This window comes from Orcinus orca, chromosome 12 (genome assembly GCF_937001465.1).
Source record: "Orcinus orca chromosome 12, mOrcOrc1.1, whole genome shotgun sequence".
Taxonomy (NCBI): Eukaryota; Metazoa; Chordata; class Mammalia; order Artiodactyla; family Delphinidae; genus Orcinus; species Orcinus orca.
Window position 1 is genome coordinate 1,525,332 of NC_064570.1, and position 26,276 is coordinate 1,551,607.

General features: G+C 53.5%; 2 long non-coding RNA genes across 2 annotated transcripts; one reads left to right on the top strand and one right to left on the bottom strand.

Moving 5' to 3' along the window:
- The first annotated feature begins 9,704 nt into the window (after positions 1-9,704).
- LOC117196241 (uncharacterized) lies at positions 9,705-10,708 on the top strand. Its single transcript, XR_004476318.2, has 2 exons — positions 9,705-9,841; positions 10,388-10,708. It is a non-coding gene; the product is annotated as an uncharacterized LOC117196241 (long non-coding RNA).
- Positions 10,709-22,982: 12,274 nt separating this feature from the next.
- LOC125960616 (uncharacterized) lies at positions 22,983-24,678 on the bottom strand. The gene is made up of 3 exons (XR_007470448.1): positions 24,334-24,678; positions 23,635-23,804; positions 22,983-23,270 (listed from the first exon to the last, which is right to left on the bottom strand). It is a non-coding gene; the product is annotated as an uncharacterized LOC125960616 (long non-coding RNA).
- Between the last annotated feature and the right edge of the window lie 1,598 nt (positions 24,679-26,276).

A 26,276-nucleotide genomic window follows, 5' to 3' on the forward strand; every position in this document is an offset into this window, starting at 1 on the left:
CGCACAAAGCAGCGGGGGAGCAGCCTAAAGCGTTTGGGTGGAAAACGGGAACAAACGGAGAAAGTGTCGTGCAAATTACACGGGGCCAGTTCGTTAGTTACACTCAAGTCCCCGAAGAAAAAAGACAAGATTGCAGCCACGTCTAAATTGTTGTCATATCAATAAGGGATTTAGCAGAAATATCTTCCTCCTCTTCAGCCACTGCTCAGACTTGCTAATCTGACAGAAAAGCCTACTATGGGGACTTACTGGAGGCTGTTTAATAGGTCACACAGGTTTTATGGAAATTCAACACAAAAGTTCTCCTTACTGTATATTCCACTGGGCATGAAATGCCACTTAAATCTCATGTAATGCTTTCAGATAAGTTACGCTTTGTGCATAGGGAGGGTTTCACGCACCTCCTTTCTTTTTAAAAAATAAGTATGATAAAATGTGAAATTTTGGTATGAAAAAGAAATCAGAACACGCTGCACCTCAAGCGTTCCCAAGCTGGGACCTGGTTCTGCCCCAGCAGCTAAGCAGTTAACTGGTTCTGTGAGAAAGAGACTGTCTTTCAGCCTAAGTGCAGTGGTTCTTTGTAGTTTGATCTCTTATCAGCCGCCAGCAGGTGGAATAGAGATTGAACTAGCTGGTTTCTGTGCTTTTAAGCTGAGACGACCATGAAAATTCTCCAGAATGGCAGAGTAGAGGTGTAGCAGGTGATTGGCCGAACTTCCAGGGAAAGAGGCTTTCCAGCTCCTAAAAGGGAGCAGAGGACAGTTTCGGCATTTAGAACAGTGCCTTTGTAAGGTGACTCAAACGTCCAGATTGGAATCGTGTGTTCCTGCCGCTGTCCCTGCATCAGGGACCCCCTCCAGCAGGGGCCGGGCGCCTTGCCCACAGGACACCCCTCCACAGCTTCTCTGGGGTTTTACTGTGTCTTGTTTTAGCAAAGAGGCGTTTACAGTTTTTTGAGGGTGCTTGGGGAGCGGAGTGCACAGAGCAGAGTCAGCATTACACCCTGATAGGAAAGCACGCACAACCTCCAGCACCGTTCTGGGCTGTCAGAGTGTTTTCTCTATGCAACAGAAATCAAGAAGATTACGGTGTAGGTTGAAAACCAAGCTATTTCACGCTTGGGGGGTCCAGCATTTTATTCTGTTCTGCACACAGTGAAGTCGGAGCATCTGCTGTGCCTCCTGGACCCAGCGCTGGTCCCCACGTGGAGGACGTCAACGTCGGGCAGCATCCGCATCAGGGTACTTTTTACTTGAATTTAACCGTCCAGACTCTTCGGGTCGAGGTGCCCTCTGGGCTGTGAATGTGGGGCCTCAAGTAATTCCCAACAGGAAATCTTTATTTAAAACACTGGGGAGGGCTTCCCTGGTGGCGCAGTGGTTGAGAGTCCGCCTGCCGATGCAGGGGACACGGGTTCGTGCCCTGGTCCGGGAAGATCCCACATGCCGCGGAGCGGCTGGGCCCGTGAGCCATGGCCGCTGAGCCTGCGCGTCCGGAGCCTGTGCTCCGCAACGGGAGAGGCCACAGCAGTGAGAGGCCCGTGTACCGCAAAAAACAAACAAACAAACAATAACAACAACAAAAAAAAACACTGGGGAGTGGGAGAGAGAAAGCCGAGGGTGGGGTTGGTCAGATGCCAGAGGTTCCCATCCCTGCAGGAGTTTTAGGAGAACTGTCACCGCACTAACCCAGAGAGGCTGGGTGATTGAATTTGAGTAAAAAGAATGTTGGAGGGTATGTTTTTATTTAAAATTCTTGTTTTCTCACTTTGGCAGTTTTAGAGAGCCCTACATCTTTTCTATCAGAGTGATTTTGGCTTCTCTATAGTAATACTTAATATCCCTTATTGGCTAAAGAGTCAAGGAAGTATGTTCATCAACGTAACGGAATGCTTCACAAGTTTATATTTGCAAATCTAAGGAACTTACAGAAACACACACACACCTGGACAGGGAAAGTGAGGCCCACCACAAATTTACACTTAATTGTGATCATATCTAAAGAGAAATTTTGGACAGGAACAGGCAGAGATGCAAATAGTTGCGGAAGTGATGGGCGTGTGGACAAGGGAAAACGGGTTTCAAGATTCATTTTGTTATTTGGAAAAAAGATACGTTTTTAAATGATGCCACTCGTTCTCAAAGTGTGAGTCAGCGTATCCATTCTCCTGGTCCCAGATTATGTGAGACCGTTCAGACCCTGCAGCTTCTGTCCACAGAGAAGAGAACAATGTTCCCACAAGGGAGAAGGGAAAAGGGAGGACGTTTACTGTCCCGAAGCGAAACAAACATTCGTTTTGGAATTAGACGTGCAGAAAAATGAGAGTTTATATATTAGGCTTTCTTTTTAATGACGGCAGTGACTTGTTTTGGTTTTCAGCTAGGATAATCCCTTAGGATGGCATAAGGCCTCAGGTAAACTTGAAATTTAGGTAGGTATATGCCCCAAACACTGAAGCATACAGTTCACGTCCATGTGTGAGGTTCAGGCCCCTTAAAATATTGACAACGCTTTGCATTTATTTATTATGAGAAGTCTCTTGGTAGAAAATAATAAGGTTGTATTTGCAAATATAGGGAAAATGTCACGAAGGGCTGTAAGACGTTAGTAAGTCTTAGAAGGTGACCTGGGAAGGCAGATTTGCCCCAATCCAGTGATTCCAGACACCGTGATGGTGCCGGGCTCTGCAGAACGCGCGCTGCTGGTCGGGGTCCTGGTTAATTTTTAAAACTTCTGTGACCGCGTGGAGACTCCTGCAGAATAAATAAAAGCCTCTCTGGTTTTAATCATCCCCGAGGGAGAAAGCAAGCTCCCCTGGGAGGGGGTCACTGGGGGTCAAGAGGAATCAGGGAGCGGCCTTTTCACGGGCCTGCAAATGTTTGTGTTAAATAAATATTTTAAAAGTCAAGATCCACATGCCTCCATCTGGGGGCCAGCTAGTCTTTTTCATGTGCAGTTTATTCAGCGGGACATTGGCCCCCAGACTCTACAAGACCCCAAGACAGCGGCTAAAGCACCGTCTTAACATCTCCTCTCTGCAACTGTCCAAGTGTGGCCAGAATGGAATGCTTTTTTCCAGAGTGGGTTTCTTTGAAGCATATAGAAAAGGAGAATTTTTAAAAGGAAAGTCAGATTTTTTTTTTAAAGTTGAGATGTTTGGGAGCTCAAGAAAAGACTCACAATTGTAGGATAATCTACTTAAACCCAGCCTTACCTTTTTATATGATAATAAATTAATTTCATGTTTGAAAATGCTTTGTGTCTTGAGAGCTCGTAGTTTTTAAAAGGTCTCAGCGTAGCGTATTCATTCAAATTTTGTTCCGCTCATTCTTCCCAGAGGCTCTCTGCGAGTCTGCTGCCTTAGCTCAGTCCGCTTGATCACCTTTGGCTCCAAGCAGGGAAAAGGCTAACCTTTCCTCCTACCCGGCTCCTCTGTGGACATCCTCGTCAGGTGAGGGGGGTGAGGGGATATGAAAAGAGCTCCGTGTTACTCACGAAATACAAACCTATATATAACCGTGTGCTAGGGCTTTAAGAACAGGCTGGCAACTGGTATATTACAATGCAATGATTATACAAAACTTTAGAAAGTGCACTTAGCCCATATTGCTTTCGTTGCTGTTTTAATCTCTGGGTCCGTAGCAAAGTCGGGTATTCTTCCCGACAGAAAAGCAGCTGTGGGGTTCACCCCCGGCAACATCGCTGTCTTCTGAAAAGGCCGCACCCCGGGCACCGGCAGCCAGCCTGTTAAGAGGTACTTGGGGTGTCACTCAGACTGTGAGTGTGGAACAACAGAAGGGGTCACAGCCAGCGCTGTTCCAAGGAGGACATTCCCACAGCCTGCAGCGCTGTGCGCCGTTCAAGGTCACGTGTGCAGCGGTGTAACTGGAAATGGGGATCCTGGCTCCCAGCTCTGGGGGGCACGTCCCACGCTGTACACAAGAGTGACTCTGATCAAATCCAGACTCTGAGAGCTTGATGGTTGCCCAGGGTCTCCCCGCCGGTGAGCGTCGAGCTACCGTTCAAACCCAGCTCCTCCAAACGTCAAACCTCAAAACTGTGACAATCACTACCTCGTAAGGCCTCTAAGGTCTGGGTCAGGAAATGACAGTATACAAGTCATTTGCTTCCTTTTTACAATTTCAGGCTTTTCACTAAAAGAAGGAAGTCGTAGGTCCTGGGAATCGATTTTCATGTTAAGATGCTAACTCGCAGTCCTCAGGCTCTCGCTGGAGCACAGCGTGGCCCAGCAGCCGGCACCCCTGGGGGCCACCCCAGGCCTACCTGCCTTTTAACCAGGAGCTGCCTGACCCCCACGTGCCTTAATGTTTGGGAGGCGCCCCCTGGGGTCATAAAGGGTAAAACGTCAGCGGCACATTCCCGAGCATGTTTGAGGATCGTCTGTGATAAGCTGGTTGATAAAAGGCGAGGAAACTGAACACTGGCGTCTGCTTTAACTTCCTCTCTCAATGTTGTCAACCACAAATGGAAAGACAATCACGGAACTCAAGTCACGCTTTGCTCCAAAGAGATTAAGGTGACTTGGGGTTTAGTCTATTTTGTTAAGTTTGGTTTGGGATTGAAAAATTATAAACATTTATAACGATAAAATGTTAAGATGATCAATAGAAATGATGAAAGAAGGGACATGATTTTTAAAAAGTGCCTCTCATTCAAAGGCAGACTTTGTTCTGTATTTTGATTTTCATTTATTTTCTTTCAATTCAGAGTAAATGTTTTTTGCTTTAATTTTTTTATCATTACAAAATAATCATAACCATTCTAAAAAGTTTAGAAAGTACAGTTAAACAAAGAAGAGAGGAAAGGGAAGCAGGGGGAGTCTATAGTCTCACAATCCAGAGATGACACACAGCTAACGTTTTTGTGAACCTGATTCTCAAATAGTGAAGCATGTATTTACAGATGAGACACTGGGTAATGAAAGTGTTTTAAAAGAAGTTTTTCACTTAATAAATATATCAGGAACTTCTTCCCATAGAACTTTGACTTTTGATCTAAAAATGTTAAAATAGAGTTATTGGTATACTAAGAATAAATCTGTAACAATTTTTAAGAGAATAAGAGGAGAGGAATAAATGTCAGAAAAGGTAAGGATTTTGAGGGGACACTTCTCCGGTCTGAGAAGCTATGTTCCAAAGTATTTACTGGCAGCAGTTAAAGTCCTTTATGATGGTTTAGCACAATCCTGTACCCTGGAAAGCTAAAAAGACAGACTTCCCTTTCTAAGGTAGGCTTTCTCTTCGAGGATGACTTTACTAGCTGCTGAGGTCAGGAGCTCCTGAACGGAGCCCTGTGTGCTGGCAGGAGCTGGTAGTCAGAGCTCAGAGGTCAGCAGGAGGCTGACCCCGTGAAGATGGATCCAGGCGGGGTGAAGGCTGCCGTGTTTGATGTGGGGGCTCTGCATCTGTGCCCACGGGATTCAGGGCGTGGACGGGGAGATCCCCCCCTTTCTGATGCGTCTGGGGTCTCCGTGCTGTATCAGAGATGACCCATTCCTTTGATCCTTGTCATTTCACTGCATCAGGCAGGTGGATGGACTGTTTTATTGCCCCTTCCTTTCTAAATTTGAAAATCCCCAAGGACCTCTGTGTCATCATGTTCTGCCCATAAAACTTAAAGGTATTTGTTTCTAGACTTGTCTTTTGCCTCTAAAATGGAGTCAAAGGGCCCAAGGGAATTCTTATGCTCTCCTCTGTGCTGAGGTCTTATCACCCTGCCGATCGGCTGTTTACTCTCTACCTCCCCAGGCGGGGGGTGGGGGTGGGGGCAGAAGGTGCTCAGAAGTGTTTGGAGAATGAAACACTCAACTCCATGAAATGAGGTTTCAAAAGCAGCCCAGCCCCGCTGTGCCTTAACCTCCGGGACTGTGTGAGCCCAGGAGTCCTTCCTAATCTCTGTCCCCGCACTCTCCTCACCCCGAGGGCCGTCCTGAGCTGAACAGAGGGCCTCACAGAACATTAGCGGGGAGGGCAGGCTCTGCTGGGGACGGCACGGGGTCCAGGCCTCACCCCACAGGCGCCCCCAGCCCCGCTGCTCCTGGGCCGGAGCCCCTCTGGGCACGTGGCTTCTCCCCTCATGGGTGAGCTTCACAGAGGAACTCACTTGAGGAATGCTGGCATCATGGTCACCGTTTCCATGCCGACACCCCATGATGATTTAGGGAACCAACTTCCTAACCCCTCTGCTTGCTTGTTCTTTTTGGATTCCTCTTTTGTTCCCGATAAATATACCTTACATGCAGATACATCTTTGCACCCATATGTCATTTAACTCATGCATTGATTCGTTAAGTCATGTACCAGACGCCAAGCACCTCGTGCTGTGCTGGCCTAATACACAGTCCCGCCGGGTCGGTGGGGAGCTGGACACCTGCACCTAGAGGGAGGACGAGGGAGGGTGTGAAGGGATGGGCGCCCCCCCCTTGAAGGGAGACCCCTGCCAGGGGACCCCGAAGGTGGTCCTTGCCACCATCAACCGCATCAGTTTCCCGAGAATGCAAACTGCTTTGGGGTAGAGCAGAAAACCTGCCCTGCGCTGCACACACCTGGCCTGTGCAGATGCTCAGGCAGCGTTTATGGAACAGATGCATTAATGAAATAGTGAATTATGTCCAGACATTTGCAGTCATCCAATAAAGAATCAGACTGATAGGTTTAGGCCCTGAGGCGTCATGAGGCAGCTTCGTTCTACAAAGCCGTGTCTGTGTCTTCTTTTCTTGACACGGGTTCAGCCTCAGGAGAGCAATAATTTTAAAATCCTTCTCCAAGGAGGCAATAACCATCCCTCCAAAAGCTGCCTCTTATCAAAGAAACTGTTTCGAAATCAATACGCTTTGAAGGGAAGAGGGAGGCACAGAGTTCCTTAGCCCCTGACCAGGAGACAAAGTCAACAAGTCTGGAGTCGGCCGCAGAAAGACCCCAGGCCAAGAGACAGCCTCTGGGCCAGGAGGCCACAGCGTCTCAGGAGCCAACTTAGCTCCGGGCTGGCCGACTGGCCGACTTCTAAGTAGCTTTGTTTGTTCTTTTAAGTGAAAAAGGTAACGATTATTCCTACCCCCAAATGCTGGACCATGTGAGCTTTGCTTATAACAAATAACCGTTTGAAGTTCCCGGCCTGTAAATTGTGATTTAGAGATTTATGACCCATGCCCTGCACATAAATTTCTGTTTCTATTTGCTTTGTCAATGTATTTTCCAAAGAGCATAACATTTTTCAAACTTTACCTTTTTAACAAAAGGTACCCAAGGAAATTTATTTGTGCTGTTTGTTTGCATGACAGTGGACATACTAGGTGCATGTCGACATCTGAGGGCACACGGGAGGTGTGTCTCTACTGGGTCCTCACGGGATCACAGGTTCCTGGAGCTGCAGCTCTGCACCAAACTACAGCGGCCAGAGCTCCGGAGCACGTGCACAGGGCAAGCCCGACGTGCATTTTCAGATGTCAGGGGGGCCTGCAGTGAGTCCCAGCTGTTCACTCACTACTAGCAGCTATAATCATAACCGTCCCAGCTCATCCTCGGTTTTTATCAAATGCGCTGTGACTTCTCTTTGAAATTAAGTCCAGCGGGCGGGCAGTCACCCCGGCGCTGATGTGGGTCACGGACAGAGCCCGGCCCCAGACTTAATCTCCCGACCTTGACAAGAAAGGTTCCAGCAGGGAGCCTCTTAGCCTCCTGTCCCGGGGGACCAGGGTCTCTGCCTTCTTCCAGAAACTGTTAAGGTGGATGAAACTCTTTGCAGAGCTCATCCTGAATCCAGCATGTGGTGGAAACAGTGCGGCAAACCCCCCATTCAGCAAAGGAGACCCTGAGAGTTTCCAGGAGCCGGTAACGGTAAGACGCAGAGACCAGGTTTTCTGGCCTGCGGCCTCCCCTTGCGCAAAGTTACAGCTCTGCCCACGCTAGTAAAAGTTCCTGTTTCACTCATTTCTGCTGCCTTAATAAATGAAGGAGTAGAAAACTGATAGTTAAAAAATTAAAAATTTAGAAAAAAAGAAAACTGACGCTATTTGGTATCTGTAACTGGAACTCGGCTTTTCAGACCAGCACCAGTGTCCCACAGAGGAATAACTTTCCCAGGAAGTCTTCCAAAATACTATTTGGACCTTAAGTGACATTTCTTTGCCACAAATGAATTTTAAAGTCTTAATATCTATTAACAGAGCTATTTACATGGAATGCCTGACACTCACCAAAACACTTTACAGGACCCATTACACCCCCCACACCCTGCTCAGGGCTCCTGACATCACTGCAGGCAAATTCCCATGTGTACCTTCTACACACGCTGAGAAGCATCATGTCCTACCCAGGAGCGGCCACCACGCAGACACCAGGGGTGGGGTCAGGAGACTGTGATGTTTTCAGGAGAATGATTGACTCCTGGAAGTAAAGTGTGTGTGTGTGTGTGTGTGTGTGTGTGTGTGTGTGTGAAACAGCACCGGCTTTGCAGAGGTCCAGCTGTGGACTCGGTCCTCTGTCAGGGGGACTCTCTGAACCTCAGTTTTCTCCTCTGTGAAGCAGGGCTCGTCCTCGACCCTCATGTGGCTGCACCTTTGCTTCTGTGGCCCACACGTGACGACAGAACAGTGACTGTGTTCCTGGGATTGGTTTGCTTTTCGCATCACACTGGCCACACGAACGAATGCCAGGTGAAGTGTCCCCGGGATCCTGTGCGGGGAGCTGACGTTCAGGGTCCTCAGTGCTCACAGCTTCCCTGGCCCTTGGCCTTCTCAGCCTGACTCTGCCCTGATTGTAGGAAAACCACTCACTGGTCATTCAAGGCTGCGTTCAGCTGCTCAGAACGTATTGGATTGCACCTTCGATAAATTGTTTTCCCTACCTCTTGAATCCACGGTGTGCTTTAAGTAGAAGAATCGTGTGTAGCAGGTCAGACTCGATCCATGGAGGGCTGTTAAAATGCGGCTCACGCCCAACTGCATGTTAGAACCCTGCCGGCCGGGGGTTCATTTTTCCCAACTGCGTGTTAGAACCCTGCCAGCCGGGGGTTCATTTTTGATGACTGCAAACCCCTGAGCGTGGTCCTCACGTCCCAGAGAAAGCCGCCCCGTCAAGAGGGTTCTGAAGCCATGTGGGCTGACAGCCTACAGCAACAGGCCTGTGTCCCACCAAGTGATCCACCCTGTCCTGGGTGCGGCGTGGAGGGAGGGAATGAACGGGGATGGGGACTTACTCACTGAGAAGACACCCAGACGCATCAGTAGGCCGGCACTGAGTCTTCATGGCTCAGCGATTGTTCTGGTGAAGCAAGAGGCCTGGCACCGTGAGCCCCTACGGACCCCTGGAGACCAGGTGCTTTGGGCCTCTGAGCTGGAAGTTGCCTTCCCGAGGAGCTTTGCCAAGTTATAAAGGGACAAGTGGATTTACGTTTGGAGTGGCTGGAGGGGCGTGTGTATAAAGTTATAGCATTTCAACCTCTCCAACGTCAAAAATACAAGCTATTCCTTTAAGAACAAGTGTTTCCTCCAAAATCAGAAATATGGCAGCAAGGGACGTCGTGGGCTTTCTCCCGAAAGCAGCCTTTGCGAGACAGAAACACAATTCCAATAAAGGGCCTGCAGGCGTTTGTGGTGGGAATGGAACCGGTCATGTGTAAACACGGGCGAAGCAGTGACGCAGCCCCGTAAGAGAGGAAGAAGGAGGAGGTGTGCCAGAGGGAGGGGCAGGTGTCCCACTTCCAGCCAGAGTAAACCCAGGGGCCCTGCTTTCAGCGACAGGAAAGAGGACTGTCTCTCGGAGATGAAGCGGTTAAACTTCCAGCTTCAGCTCCCAGGGGTCAGCCAAGCCCTCCAGTTCAGGTGAAATATCTGCCCAAACACCCTCTTTACCGTCAGACCTGTGGGGAGGGGAGGGGAGCGCGGTATTCGACAGTTTTTATCCTTTGTATTAGTGTCACTGTCTTTTGTTGTTTGGCTTTTAGTTTTCAGTTTGGATGGAGAGTGAGGTGGGCAGAGCGGGGCAGAAGAAACCCACCGCCCCGGGGATGCTGGGCAGGCTCACGGCAAGGCAGGAGTGTGGACGGACAGCAAAGGACTTCTTCCCCTTCTCCCCGCCTCTCTCATCCAAACTTGCTCTTTCCTTTCTGTTTTTATTTTCTGTGTCTGTTTCCGGTGAGTTCTGTCTTCTCAGCGATTCTCTGTCTCCTGGGGTGTTGTTGGGGGTGCTGGGCCCGCCGTGGCCCCGGGGCAGGACGCCACCTCCTCTGAGTTGCCCCCCGGGATGTCGGGCGACTTGCCCTCGGGGGGAGCAGCGGCTCCAGCAGCCGGTTGGCTGTGACCAGGGAAGGCGGTTACCCAGCCGGGCGCGGTTCCCTACACACAGCTCCCTCCGGGCTCTCCTTGCAGGAGCTGAGGACCCCGCACCCTCCGTACCGGCCTTGTCCCTAGTGGTCCCGAGCCAAGCACACTGCTCCGGATGCGCGGGCGGGTCTGCAGCGCGGAGGCCGGGACAGCGCAGGGAGAACAAGGCCCCGAGGGAGGCTGGCCCGCCAGGAACGGGGGCCGCGGCGAGGGACGTCCACCCAGCACTGTCAGGGTGACTTCTCCACGGACGGACGAGGGAACTCGGCCTGAGAGATTTTCAAAGCGCGTCCGTGAAATTTTACCATCATTCTCGAGGGAAGATATTTTGGACATCTTTGTTGAATAAACGTGGAACCAGAGAAATTGAAAGCTGGCCTTAGGGTCACCCAGCATATGGCTTTCTGTGGGCTGGTTGGCCTTTGTCTCTGTCAGGCTGCCCGCAGGCCCGCAGGCCCTGGGCTGGCCCAGCTTCAACAGGCCGGAGTCAGCCGCGGAGAGGTCGCGGTTGAATGGACGGGGCTGGAGTCATCCACGGAGACATGGCGGCTGAATGGATGGGGGAGCGCCCACGTCTGAAGCAATAGCCCACCCTGTGCTTCAGACAGCAGGCGGGACGTGGAGGGGGACGTTCCCAGCGACAGGGGCTTTGACCACAGGTTGGCTCATTGGTCACCAGGGAATCCAGCAGGAGGCAGGCCCCTCCCGGCCCCTTCATAAGCTAACGGGTGGAGACAGTCCTCACCTGAAGAGAGAACAGTGGCTAGCTGGGCCCCAGGGCAAGGGTGCAGGCAGTGGTGCTTCAGACGGAGGTGGTCAGGTGAGGAGGGTGCGGGTGAGGCGGGGCTGCTGAGATGGACGCACAGGGAGCAGGGAACAGACACCCCGAGGGGCTGGTCATCGTCCCCGCACGGCCTCGGCGGCCCCCCCAGGAGTCGCCTCAGGAAGCAACGGCGCAGCTTGGAGGCTAATCGGGCTTCAGCCGAACTCCCCAGTTTGGGAGCATTTCATGCACTGAGGTTCCACAGATGGTCCCCTAGGCAGAAGCCACCGCCCACCTCCAGCAGCCCTGTGTCACCAAGGGCTGGAAAGCCAGCGCCTCGTAGCAGGAGGGCCTTGGGGACATCACAGGACCAGCCGCGGCTGAGGCCCCTGCCCCAGGTCTCCTCCAACCACCCCTTCCCTCGGCAGCCTGGGACGGACCCCCGGGCCCCTGCCCACCCTCTAGGCCAGGCTCCGGCTCCCAGGAACTTGGAATTCCTGTTCACATGGCCCAGGGATGCCAGGGTTCGGACCAGTCTCCCTGTCAGCCTGCCCAGGCCCACCCCGCTGCTGGCGCAGACACCCCCCATTCAAGGGGGCCACAGGGGGGCGTTTTGGGTGCTGGAAAGGGAAGGCTCTGGTTCCAACACACGCGCATTCAGGATTCCAGCGATGAAGGTCAGTGGCGACAGGAGACCAAACGCACGTAACGAATGTCCAGACCATCTATGAAACCAGAGCCATGACCGCAGCAGCCATGCCAGGTTGCCAGACAGCAGCCCCATAGGCACCGGCTCCCACTGGCCAGGATGAGCAATCACTTCCTAACTGCTGACCCCGTGTCCAACTCAGAACCAAGCAGAGACACGCAGACACGCAGCCTCACCCACCACGTGGGGCGCCGGCTTCTAGTAACCCCACCCCTGGGACACGCCGAGGCCGCATCTGCACCAGGACCCGCGCCGTCCCCTGCCTGCCAGGCTCTGCCCAGCTGAGCCACGACCGAGCACCGGTGGCCAACCCCTCCTCCAGCAGCTCTGAAACGTCCATTTCCCGGGTGGGTGGTCTTCGTTCATTTCCCAGGAAGAAAGGGTCAGGCCCCAAACGGACGGGCTTCTACTTCTAACCTGGGCCCACAAACGTCGGGGGGCATCCCGAGAGGGTCCTGGAGCTGAAGCCGAGGTCTTTCCCCAGCCCTGAGTGCCACAGCCCCCCAGAGGGCAAAGACTGTGGTCGAGACACACCATAGACCATCCAAGGCCAAGGAGGAAGTTGGCGGAGAGTCTCTTTGGGACACCAGGCCCTGAAAAGCATGTGTGCACTGGGGATTCAGTGCCCGGAGAGGACATGCGCAGAAAAGGCCTGGGAAACCCTGGCTCTCTCCTCAGCACGAAGTTCAGGGTTTAGAAATTCCACCTCATTGTGGCTCAGGAAGAAAACACAAACCAACCGAGCAGCGCACTCCGGGCCTTAATCGTCTCCAAGCCTCTATGGAAGGCCTGGGAATCGTGGGCTGTGAGGGGTCGCAGGAGCTGAGCAGGAAAGGTGCCCATGCGAGCGTGTGCGTGCGTGTGTGTGCGTGTGCGTGCGTGTGTGTGAGCATGTGAGTGTGTATGTGTGTCTGTATATGTCTGTGTGTGTGTGAGTGTCTGCATGGGTGTGTCTGTGTGGTGAGTGTAGGTATATATCCGTATGTGTCTGTGTGAGTGTATGTATGTGTACATGCGTGTCTGTGTGTGTGAGTGTATGTAAATATCTGTATGCGTGTGAGTGTGTGTATGTGTGTCTTGTGAGTGTGTGTGTACGTGTGAGTGTGTGTATGTGTACGTGTGAGTGTGTGTATGTGAGTGTAGGTATCTATCCTTATGTGTCTGTGTGAGTGTGTGTATGTATGTGTATATGTGAGTGTGTGTCTGTATGTGAGTGTGTGTGTCTGTATGAGTGAGAGTGTGTGTGTTTGCACACGCCTTTCCGGCTGGCACCCCTCACATGGGTCTGTGCCACTGGCAGGTGGGGGTGAGCAGGGCTGACAGGACGAGGGAAGGGAAGGAAGGGGCTGGAGGACTCCCGGGCCCAGTGCCCGCACGTCCTAGCCTGTGTTAGGGGGTCAGCTCAGTGGCACAGAGGTGAGCCCAGAGCCCACGGTGATGTGGACATCCCCACTGCCACCTCCCTCGCCCTCCCTGTCCCACCCTCACACACCCCCTCCCCACACCAAGCAGGTGTGAGACAGTGGATGACCTCCCCGGCGTCTCTTCCAGGTGGGTCACCTGTAGGTGGACACGTCTTCAGCGCAAGCCTAATGGGAGGAGCTCCCCTTACAGGTCTGACCTGGGTCCCCATGTCCCCTGACAGGTGCCCCCTGCTTGACTGAAGGAACCATCCACCATCCCTGTCCCCGGACCACATGTGCCAGCACCTGGTTTACAGCCCCTGCTGTCCCTGAAACGCAGGCTCCAGGGGGGCACAGAGCGGCCTGAAGAGGCTGCCCTGGCAGCTTCCCCTTGAGGGTGGTGAGGCAGGAGTGGGCGTCTGGAGACAGCCGAGACGGCCAGTGGGTAAAGTGTCACCCGTTACAGCCGAGCATCTAATTTAACTTGAAAGCCAAGGGATCTGTATCAAAATTTCAAGAGCGTTTTCTGGCTTACTCTTCTTTATTCTTTTGGGTTTCCAGTGCATAATAAATGATTGATCCAAGGAATACTATATACACACAAGGTCCATGCTGAATTTTAAACACTAGTACCTAAGATTAAAAACTCTGGCTACAGGGCTTCCCTGGTGGCGCAGTGGTTGAGAGTCTGCCTGCCGATGCAGGGGACATGGGTTCGTGCCCCGGTCCAGGAGGATCCCACATGCCGCGGAGCGGCTGGGCCCATGAGCCGTGGCCACTGAGCCTGCGCGTCCGGAGCCTGTGCTCCGCAATGGGAGGGGCCACAACAGTGAGAGGCCCGCGTACCACAAAAAAACAAACAAACAAAAAAACTCTGGCTACAAATTTAGTGGCTCATAAGACCAATGAAGTAGGCAGTTGTGCATAGACTGCTGTCACTTGTTAAAGAAAAAAATAGTATGCTAGATAAGAAGACAAGCTTATGGGATTGGAACCCGTTGTTATCTTTGGAAGAAAAATGTTTCCAGTTTCCTTTAAATATCACTCAAATACTGCCAGTGTTCCTAATATAAGTTCATCTCTGTGGTTAAGGGTTTAAAGCCTAATTCAGCCTAAAGACTTTATAAAAGTGGTATTGTTCCTATGACTCAGGCCCTCAAACATTAAATGATTCTTCGCTGGTGAGAGTTCACCACAATTCCCATACAAAAATTACCTCGTTGGTACGCCAAGTTATTGGAAATTGATGGTAAGTTCTAAGACAGAATACTATTAACCACAGGATGTAAAGTTTTGATTTGTCTCAGTAAAGACACTCAGCATTTCCAAAGTTCTGCTTTTCTGGATTTTAGTCAAGTCAACATGCCTGTGAAATTGATTATTCTTCCAAGGATGACTAAGTACGCCTGACCCTCACGTCAAGGGAGAAAATGAGACTTAACCCCTCTCTACAGAAGCCAGTTTCTAGAATATTCAGTTACATAAACTCACTTGTTTTCTCAACAATCCTCACACTTGAAACCAATATAAATTTGGGGGAAAAGCCATTTGGAAAAATAACTGTTCCCCCCGGACGCTATTTGTAAAATCTGCAATCTCTGGACCCATTTGCGCCTTCCTTGGCTGCCATATTGAAAGATGTCAGAAAGCTGAGCCCTGGCCTCGAGCATGTGTGTCCCTTGCTCTCATGGGGAAAGGAGAGGAACTAATTATTTTTCCTCGTGTGGTTCCAGCCACTAACCACGTGGGCATCCACCGGCCATGCCGGCTCTCACCAGGGGGGGCCCACCTGAGCACACGTCCTGCCCTACGAGAATGCAATCCCGGGCAAGGGGCGGGGACGACTCGGAAGATGCCAGCAGCCTGGGAAGAAGCCTTTAATTGGCACTGAGGACCGAACACATTTCTCCTGCTGAGCTTGTGTGGATGTTTCCTCACGTCTTAACAAGTGCTGTTTTGTTGGGCCCAGAAGCTCCGCGGGGAGAAACAGCGCTGGGGAGTGGGCGCGTATTCACGGAAACAAGGCTTTCTGCTTGAGTTCACCGTCTTGAAAGGCAGCTGCTCGTGAGCTTACGACAATCTGCCTTATAGAGGGGCTTTGAAAATGTGGATTTCCACGAGGATGTGCTAGTAAAATTACTTTCATTCCAGGCATTGAACCACGAGGAAATTCATAGGGATCGTTGTGACTGCGTTTGTGTCTGGGTTACAGGGACACCCCCTCCCCAAATGTGCATTTGCCACTCGAAGTGAAAATGAGGGCCACGGGCACGTGGGCAATGACTGTCCCGGAGAGGGGGGCTCGTTATACCGACGGAGCCGTGGGCCATAGCTGAGCTGGGGAAGCAGACAGCCCTCTACTCCGCCTGGGGAGTTTCCTGGGGAAAAGGCATGTGCAGTATTGTTCTTTGTGTTATGATACAATAGGGTTTCTAAACAACCTAAAAACGAACGTTGTGAAATTGTAAGTTGATCCCTTGGCTCCAGGGTGGCCTTGATTTGGGGTGACTTCTGAGGGAGTAACAGGCAGGCTTTGATTCTTTGTGCCGGGTCAACTCAGGGCTGTTTTCATTGGCACCCGGCAACCTCACCAGTCCCAACTCCCAAGAAAGCAAAAGCCCTCTGGGTCTTCTGAGCAGATGAGCCTTTGAGCTGAAATTCTACATGTAACGTGTCCTGTCTCAGCGGAAAGAAAACCTTTGAAAAGCTGAATCCACGGGCACACGTTACATAAACTTGGACGTGGTCTTCCTCTGTGAGTCGCCGGAAGGCAGGTGCCGTGACGTCAAGAGCACAACCCGTGTCACACGCAGGTTGAAGAGTTTAAGAAAATAAATCACATTTTCTGAACGAAAGAATTAGGAATAAAGCCTTTATGAGGATGTTTCTATCACATCTCTGTGCTTTTATGCCCGGCAGTGATTTAGTGTTTGTGACAGAACGAGGAAAGCAATGAACGTAGTAGACGTGGATTCAGGTCCCGGCTATACCGCTTTGCTGAGCGTCTGGCCTGGACTCCTCGCCTCTGCAAGGCGGTAAGGGTGCCCGCCCCCGGTGGCAGCGGGGACTTGGTGCCCAGACGTAGGCGGCTCAGAATCTAGAAGGTTCTCGGCATGTGCCTCGTATCTGAGGTCTCAGCAGTGCTGTCCCGGCCGGGGACGCAGTAAGGCCACCGGACGCGGCTCTGTCCTGCGGGCTCGAGCTCTGCAGCGGAGACGGATGTGAAACCCACAACACGCAGATGTTTATTAAGTAATTTTTAAACAGACGGTTCGTCTTAGTGACGAGTGACAGCAAAGGGAAGTACGGGAACTGTGAGGGTCTAACAGGAGGCCTGACTCGGGGGAGGGTCTGGGACTGGACCGCGTGCCCTGTGTTCACCAGGTCCTTGGGGCCCCTGCGGCCAGGGGGCCGCTCCTCAGGAGGGGGCGGAGGTGCCCAGAGGCAGGGCGCAGGGAGAGGCCACGTGAACCTATGAAGGGGCCACAGTCCTGTGGATGCCACAGACAGTCACACAGACAATTAGCAAAGGGCTCAGGCAAGCGCGATGCTGGCAGGGAGGGCACCAGGGGTGCACAGAACCCAGCAGGGATTCGGGCACCAACGGGACAAAGGGCCTTCAGGACGCGTGGTCTGGGGTCCTGGCGAGATGACCCGCAGGAGGGAAGGCAGGGACCCTCCCCACTCGGCCCCCTGCCCGCCCTGTCTGCTCAGGGCCCAGATGCTGGAGAAAGTCACGTGGACCCGGACGAGGTCGCTGAAAACGGACACTTTCCCCCCGCTAGCCGGTCCCCAGCCTTCCGGGTCTTCTCCGCTCTCGGGGGATTTGCCTCAAATTCTACACAGAGAAAACGGAGGGCACGGTGGGGACCCTGCCCTCGAGCTGGCATTGCCCTCCAAGCAGGACAGACCCCAAGGTCCGAGACAGCCACCTCAGAAGGCACCATGACCGCACACTGGGGGCAGCTCACCTGCCCCTCAAGGCCTCAGCCCCTCACCTTCAGGTCGTACCATCCTCACGTGGGGTTGAAAGACGAGACGAAGGGAAGCCCCAAGGCCACGGCCACAGCGGATGCACAGAGACGCCGTCAGCCGCCCCTCCCTCCCTCCCGGCCCCCGGCTCCAGCCTGTGCGGTCCGGGCCCGCCTCCAGCTCTGCGCCCGAGCTGGCACCCTCCGTGTGCCCTCCCCACCCCAGCTCTGCCTCGATTTCTCCAGCAGCCTCTCTCATCCCCCCTGCTCTTCTCCCCCCAAACCCCCTGGGAAACTCCCTGCACTGTCTCTGCCACCGAGTCCTCAGCGCTGTCCCAGCCGGGCCTTCCGTCTGGGCGCCGGTCTTGTACCCAAGGAGCACCTCCATCCCAGTGCCTGCCATTCCCAGGGGCGGTCTTGACCCATGCCTCCGAATCAGCTCTGCTGGGGTGGGGTTGCCCTCCGTTCTCCCTCACATAAGGAGCACCAGGTGCTATTTTATTGTTGAACCCCCGTGAGGTCAATGGCCCCCCACCTTCCCCAGGGACGCCTCGGTCCTGTCCTCACCGCCTCCCACCCAGACTCCTCCCGGCCTCCTGCTGCCACACTGCTTTCCCCAAGTCCAGGGTTGCTGGTGTGATTTCCTTACTTGTAGACCTTCAGAGGTTCCCGTTTTCCTACTGAATGAAGCCTGCGTCCACAGACGGGGATCTCAAGGATTCTGTAATCTGGGACCATCTTCATCCCCTGCCCTCCAATCCCGCTGACGGGTCCCTTACAAACCACTTCCCGTTCCCCAGGCCCGTGATGCCCTGCAGGCCTCCCCCCCAGGCAGCCCTCCCCCACCCCTGGGCCTGCTTTCTCTACCCTGGGTGCATCCCCAGCACAGACACCCCCCCGCCGGGAAGGGCCCCCCAGCAGCTTCGCGTTCTCTCTGTAACTCTCACAACCCCGGAGCGTTCGTCCCACGGTCTGTCTCCCAGCAGCTCACACACCTGGCGTCAAGGCGCCATGTGCCAGAGTCACTAATGTCTGTTCATTTGCACCTTCTGTGATTTTTTATTTAATAACATTTTCCCATGACATTAACTTGAGCTTTAAGTAGGTAAATGTGTAGGACGTCTGACTTTTTAAATTAATGCCAAGTCCGAAATGAACTGAGAGAGGTGCTAGCTTGCTGTCCAGGCTCCCTTCTCTTCCGGGGACAAGAAAGGTCAGAAGATGATGACAGCAGCTCCAGGGCCCCTAGGACAGGGCAGACGGTACACCCAGCCGCTGCGGCCCTGTGACAAAATGCTCAACTCTTTTCCATTCCCACATTTCAAGTACTAATCTGCTTTTTTGACTTAGCCTGAAAAACTTAAGTTTGCTCTTGTGACGAGAAAAGAATGCTGTAGGGGCGCTGGCGTCTCTTCACGCGTCTATAATCAAAGACCTCCTGGGATGACGCAGCAGTTAGAGGGAAAGTGATGTTTACAGGCTTAAGTGCTTAAAAACAAATTTCCGGTGGGACAATCATCTGAGCGCATCTGGTTCTTGGTGGGATCCAGTGGGGATGAGAAAACTGTAATTACGCTGCACCCTGGAAGGACTGAATCCAGTGAGGGCGTCTCCCTGATGTTAGGGGGTTCTCTGAAGCAGTGCAGAGCATGATGGGGAAATTCCAGGAAATTAAATACATGCTTCCATGTTTTAAAGAGAGAGAATCGGGGGAAGAAGTTGTTGCCGCTCCCAGAAGCTCTCCCAGGACGACACAGCTTTCTTTGGGGCAGAAGTGATTCTGTGGCACTGACCCCCGGGGATGCTGGGGGCTGAGGGCCGGAGCTTCACCCAGCGTCGGTGCTCACATGCCCATCCTGGAGACCTAGCCTGCTCCAGATGCACATCTAGACTGAGGGAGCGGGTGCTGCGAGTGGGAAAGGAAAAGCTCGTGTGTATTATCCTCAGAAGACAAGCAGCAGGGAGGCAGCTTTCTCTGCAGTGAATGAGACCCACACCTGGGAGACGTCAAAGGGCAGATTGGCATCCCCGTTTCCCAGAACTTGCTCACGCCACAAAGCCCACCTGGTCCGAATCCTAACCCTAACCCTAACGTGACCCTAACCCTAACCCTAACCCTAACCCTAATCCTAACCCTAACCCTTACCCTAACATTAATCCTAACCCTAACCCTAACCCTAACCCTAACCCTAACCCTACCCTAACCCTAATGCTAACCCTACCCTAACCCTAACCTGATCCTAACGCTAACATTAACCTAACACTTACCTAACCCTAACCTAAACCTTACCTAACCTTAAACTAACCCTAACCCTAACCTGACCCTAACCTAACCTTAACCTTAACCTGACCCTAACCCTAACCATAACCCAAAACTAACCCTAACCCTAACCTAACCCTAATCCTAACCTGACCCTAACCCGAACCCTAAACTGACCCTAACCCAAACCCGACCCTAACCCAAACCCTAACCTGACGCTGACCCTAAGCTAACCCACCAAACTGCACACATTCTTCAGACCAGTCAGACTCCGCTCCTGACCCAGCACCTGGCCAGGCTGGCTCCTCGGGGTTCCCAAAGCTACCTGTGCTCCCCTGGCTGCCTCCCAGTCATGGATGGGGGGAAGCCGCTGCTCAGAGCCCCTTCTGCTACGCAGCGTCCAGGCAGCACACCTGGCTCACAGCCGGCAAGAAACGAGAGTTGTTGAGAAAATTAATTTCAAAATTTGTAAGTCTAATAGGAGAGTCCATACACCTTGAACACAGATCCTTCAAAACAGCCAGTAACGTCGTCAACAGCGATAGCTATTATTTTTGCAGGTTACTTTAGAGCTTAATTCTTATAAATATATATAATATATAAATACATTTTACATAGTTCTTCTCTTTTCCTACAGAAAAAGTAGTGATCCATAGATCTTTACAGGAAGTTGGACAAAAAAGAGATTTCTTCCAAGGATTTTCCATCGAAGAATAAGGCGTGAAATAGTAAGGCGCCCACAGAAAGCAGAAGAGCCAATATCCTTGCCAAAAAGAAAACACACACACACAAGTGCCGTTCCATGAAATGATCGCTCGCCTAGTTCATTGATTGTTTTGTGGACAACATATAAATAGCCCTTCTTCAGTCTCACTTGGAAATCCTATCTGGTCCTAAATAGAAAATGCATGACTGACTTCTAGAAAATTCATCCCGGGGGGAAGTCACACATCCCCACCAGGAACATGGAGGGCGGCCACACAGGCAGCAGCTCTGCAGCTCCGCAGGGAGACCCAGGGCAGCATTGCCCACTAATTGGCTCTGTGTGAGCCCACCGCCTTGAACCAGAGGCCTGCAGGGCGGCTAACTGGGGAGCTGTCCGTTTAATTGAGTGTCAATATTAAAACCAGACACACGTGCCCAGGGAGCTGAGTCCTCACTTGCAGGCTGGTGGGGGGGGAGGGCATGGAAGCAGCCCTGAGGCGAGGTTGGAAACACCTCCTCAACAGCATCCTTTAGAGGGTCACTTCTTTATCCATGAGTCTGTGCACAGTGACCTTCGATCACTTCAGTCAAGAGAGATGAAATCAGAAAATTCCATCACACTTTTAAGGGATGTTGAAAGAAACTCCCAATGTGATGTTTCCTGCCCTGGTGGAGCCCCTGCCCAGGGGCTGACTCCCTCCTTTGGGGAATAAGTTTGTGTGGGTTCCCTCCAAAGGCAGGTGCATGTTAGCCTAGTGCTTGAGGCTGAAGGGAAAACACAGCCCCAAAGGACCCCCTCACTTGGTGAGAAATGGAACAGCTGTTACCTTGACAGTAAGCTGTGGGTACCACACTGAGACCAGGACACTGCTCAGAGCTGGGTGAAAATTACGTGATTTAAATATTTAGAAATAAGAAGAAAAGGCCCCAGACCCAAGCACACAGGGTGAGGACAGAACTGGGAAGTAGACAGGTTTCTACAAGAAAGTCCCAGCAGCTCCTGATGGCCCAAGGGGATGCCCCAGCTGTCACCCCCGACAACCCTAGTGACCGTGGCCCAGAAATTCTTTTCTTATGGCTATTTCACATTATCCAGGAGGACCTTGCCTTCCAGGTCACACGCCTTCTCTGGATTCCCTAGTTTGCTCGGTCAGATGCCTACCCGACCCGCACACCCGCTTCCTGAGGCTGAGGGGTGTGACTCCGACCAGGGGTGTGACTCTCCCAGGGCGTCATTCCTGCCCGGCCCTGCCCCACTCTGTGCACTGTATTGCTCCTCTTTGACAGGGTGGAGATGTGGTCAGAGGGATTCTTGTGCCGGGATCAGGCATCTGGGTGCAGGACCCGTGGCTGCCTGGCCCAGGAAGTTCAGGCAGGGCGCTCAGGGCTTGAGGGGCCGGGAGACCCACCGTCAGCGTCCAGCCGCTGCACGTGGAGCCCCTGCACGGGCACTGCTGGGCTGCCCGGGCTCCTTGTGTGCGTGTCGGGACGGCGCTGAGCCTGGCCTTTATTTCCGCACCTGCCCAAGGTCCTCCCTTGGACGTCTCAGAGCATCTTGACCCACACTGCTCGCCCTAACCTCCTCTCCCTGGGGGCTGAGCTGAGCGCTCGTGTGGAGAACGTGTGCCTTGAGGCCTGGATGCAGCCCCACACAGAGGAGACACCTGGACACCTCGCTGAACATCTCCGTCCACACGGAATGCCGTGTGGACAGCCTCCCGCAGCAGAAATCTCTGACCCCGGCCGGCCTCGGCCATCCTGAGGGTGATCGAGCACAGAGAAGCTGGTGGGAGGAGGAGCCTGCGCTGGTTCTGAGCAGAATTCCCCAAGGAGCACAGCCCCCCCCAGCCCCTCCTCGCACAAACATGCGCACTTCCGCCCACAGACCCTCACCAGACCCTCCTTCACGGGACCCGGTGTGGCGTGAGGGCATCTGAAGGGGTGAGAAGGTGGACCCACTTCAGGGCCCTGTGGGGTCTGGACCACCCAAGGAAGCAGGCCTCCAGTTACACGTCTCTGAGGAGCTTAGGAAGCAGGGCTGGAGTTACATCTCAGTAGGGGGTCCCTGTTGGGGTGAGTGTGAGGTCCCCCGCATGCTAATCATGGGGGCACATTTCCCCGCAGATGCCCAAGGGGTGGGTGGCCTTTGAGAGTGAATCCACTGGACCTGCCTTGGTCAGGCGAGAGCTCCTCTGGGTGGTGGCCTGGCCTCAGGGTAGCCCCGGCCAGCCTAGTCCAATGCAGAGGCCATGGACGTGGCTTCACAGGAACACGTCTGCGATGGAGAAACAGGTGATGGGCCGTCTGGAAGGTACATTCTCCAAAAGAAACAGATCCAGCCAGATGGCTGTCTCTGTGACTCTCAGGGCTATCCCCCTGGATCACAGGTACTGAAAGCAACCAGTATCTTGGAGCAAAAAGAATGATCAGAACAGCGTTTGGAACAGAACCAGATGTGACCCAAGGATGCACCTTTCCAACAGTCGAGATATTCCAGGATATGACCCAAAAGGGTGTGATGATGCCCCCACCGGGCACTCTTGACGGTGGCGAACGTTCTCAGAATGAGAAAGTGACAGGTGGGACCACCTAGAGCACGTGAGCTGTTGCTGGTGGCAGCCAGGCTGCATCAACAAGGACAGACCTTCCAGCTCAGATCCGCCCTCTGCCGGAGTCCCTTCCTCACGGCCCTGGCAGGGACAGAGTCCAAATGCCCAGAGAATGTCAGCCCGGTAAAGTAGGTTTTCCATTTAAAATAAATGTCCTTGGGACATTGGGGCCAATAACAAAATCTTTTAAAGAAAAAGGGCTCTGCTGGGAAAGATCTTTAAACTGATACTTTATTACTGATGAAAACATGAAGGCTGTGTGCAGAGAGCCCCCTGCCTTGGAGCAGGCCGTGGCTGGGACACCTCTGAAGGCCTCTTGCGGGTCCTCTGATGGAAAGAACTCCTTTGTGCGTGGACGTCACCTGTCACCGTCCGACCCTGGCGTCAAGCAGCCGGGCCCCACGTCCACGGCCGTTTCCAAACTCACTCCCGTGCCTCTGACTTTGCACAGCTTGTCACAGAGCCTGTTCTGTCCTCGAGAAGTTACCCGGCCGCCGAGAGGTGCTGACTGGATTAAGAGGGGAAATCTGGGGCGTGTGGAGTGATTCAGAGGGAAACACTAAGATAAAACGCTCAGCAAGGCGTGTTCTGCCACGTCTGACCAACAGCCCGGAGGAGGCCAGGGGGCCGGGAGCTCCGAGCTCTGTCTCAGAAGCTGGCACCGAGCAAGGCGGGCCCCTGGGGCGGGTGCACGGGGGCTGGCGAGGGGGCAGGGGGCCCCGCGGGGAAGGCCTGGTGGCCTCTGCTCTCGGGAGACAGGAAGGCGATCCCCCGTGTTTTAGGGGCATCCGACTGACCAGGGGTGTCTTCCCCCCTCCGATTCCATCCCCGACCGCCTGACGGTCAGTCCGATGGTGGTGACCTGAGCACACCTGTGGCTGCTCTGAGGTCTCCCCGAGGCGTGAAAAGCAGCTTCCAACCGGAGCAGCAGGACTAGAGGCAGGTGTTGTGTGTCCTTTGCGAGCATCCTACCGGGCTCCGTCCTGGCCGCAGCCTCAGCCTGGCCGGCCTGCGGTTCTGCCGCTGCTGCTTCCGTTGCTGCCTGTCTCCCGTGGGCCCCACAGGGCACGGCCACACCCAGGATGGGAGCAAAAACAATAACCCAGGTGCTGATTAAGCCCTGCTGCTGGCCGCGGGCCACGCATCCCACGCACCAAGGATGCAGGGCAAACTCCCAGCTGGCTGCCGAGGGAAGAGAAGCTCTAGGGGACCTGTGCCCCGAGGACGGGTAACGTGGCCCTGAGCCGGCAGTCTCCCACCCTGCCCCCCCACCCCCACCCCCCACCCCCGTCTCCCGCCCTGCCCTCCCCACCCCCCACACCCCCACCCCCCACACCCCCACCCCCGTCTCCCGCCCTGCCCCCCCACCCCCATCTCCCGCCCTGCCCTCCCCACCCCCCACACCCCCACACCCCACTCCTCCACCCCCATCTCCTGCCCTGCCCCACCCGGGGTCCCGCGGCCGCAGCCCCTCTGTGCCAGCTCAGGAGGGTCAGTCTGTGCCCTCCACTTCTCCATAGCCATTCTAGGGGATCAGCCGTCCACAGTCCCCTCCCTTTTCCACCCCTTACAGCTGTGTGGTCTGGGCACTGATCTGTTTCCTCATCCGCAGAAGGGGCCTGACGGCGGGCGGCCCCGGTGAGGGTCACACGAGGTGACGCCTGTACAGCACGTGGCACGGCGTCCCACGAACGAAGTGTCCTCGTCAGCGCCGCCACCCTTGTGACCCACGGAGCAGTGCCCGCTGGTCTACTCTTGCGTGTCCAGTGCAGCGCGGGGTGCGCAGGAAATATTTGTTCACAGATTTACAGTCCGTTCCTGAGCCCCAGGTCCTTATAGCCCACTGCTTCCTGGGCATCTTCACCTGGGTGTTCCGTGAGCCGGTCCTGGCCTCCCCGTTTCTCTTCTGTAGTTTACACTTTGGGAACAGACACAAGTCCCTCCCCCACCTGCCCAAAGTTGAAAATTAGCCCGGACCCTCCCCTCCTTCACTTCATGTCCAATTAGTCTCCAGGCGACTTGGGACCTGCCTGCGATGTTTTCCTGCCCCATTTCCGCTTCCCTCCAAAAGACAGCCCAGCAGACATCAGAAAAGATTAGACACAAAGTGTCTCACGACCCCTCACTTCCCGGCCTCAGCCCAGCGCTGGTGGGTTTCCTGAGCTGCCTTCTACTCCCTGCAAGTGACGACAAAGGTCCTCGGCAGTGACACCAGCTTCTAAGACGCCCTCAGTCTGCACTCAGAGGCCACCCCAGGTGCCCACGGTCACCCACCAGGGTCAGCGCCCACGTCCAGACTGGCTCTGGGACCGTGTTCTGCCATGAGTCCCTACCCACAATGCTTCAACTGGAATCGAATCAAAATGAAAGGAAATTGATCGCATGTTTGAGGGACCAGCAAACAATTTTCAGTGGACTTTTAGTTGCTGATTTATTTTTAACTAATTATTGTTATGGGGACAGATCGAAGGACATATTTATCAGAAACAGTCAACATTAGGGACAAGACAAAATCCAGGCAAAATGATTAAAATTTAATAACAGAGCATGACGTTTCGTACACAGACTTTATCTCGTTTGATCTTTACTGGCACCAGATGAGCTCGAAAACATATTATTAGTCACAGAGGAGCACAGAGTGCAGGATTCCACTTATATGAAATCTCTAGACAGGGCAAATCCACAGAGACGCAAAGTAGATTTGTGGTTGCCCAGGAGTGGGGGAGGGAAAGGAGGGTGACAGCCAGTGGGGCAGGGCTTCTTTTGGGTGATGAAAATGTCCTAAAATTGATTGTGGGGATGGTAGCACAGCGCTGTGAATACACTAAAAGCCACTGGATGATACGAGGTATACGGACGGGCTGTGTGGTGTGTGAGTCATACCTCAGTGGAACTGTTTCTTAAGGAAAGCGGACTGTACCCGTAGCAGCCACCCTAGCCCACGCTCAACATTGACTGAGAACGTTCTGGGTGCCAGGGCCTCAGTCACAGCACGTTACCTGCTCGACTCACAGCATCCTGCCCGCAGGTATTAACCCAAACTTTCAGAAGGGGAGCCCCGGGAGACAGAAGAGTTTGGGAATTTGCCCTGAGTCACAGAACCAAGGAGCGCCCAGTCCCCCCGGGGCCATCGCTGGTCCGGCCGCACCCCGCCGGCCCGGCCTCCCCTGCCGCTGCCCCTTCCTCTCGCCAGTGACAGAAATCTTGGGGGGGTTTCGGAAACCTCTTGGTTTGACGCCTTCTCGTAGGAGGCGGCCACGTAAGCAGCAATGGGAGAGATTTCTGGATTCTTCTCCAGGAGCTTTTCCATATTGGGCTTGTTTTAGCATGAGGGACTTACCTTTCAAACACGGCAGCCTAGTCTTCAAAATAAAATGCAATTTGGGGAAATGTTCTCTTTTTGGTGAAAAGAGAGAATGGAATATGCCCTGCCACGTAACCGTGAAATGTTTTCACTTCATTTTATTTACAGCCCTGTATCGGCGGACGATTGACATATAAAAATCTGTACGTA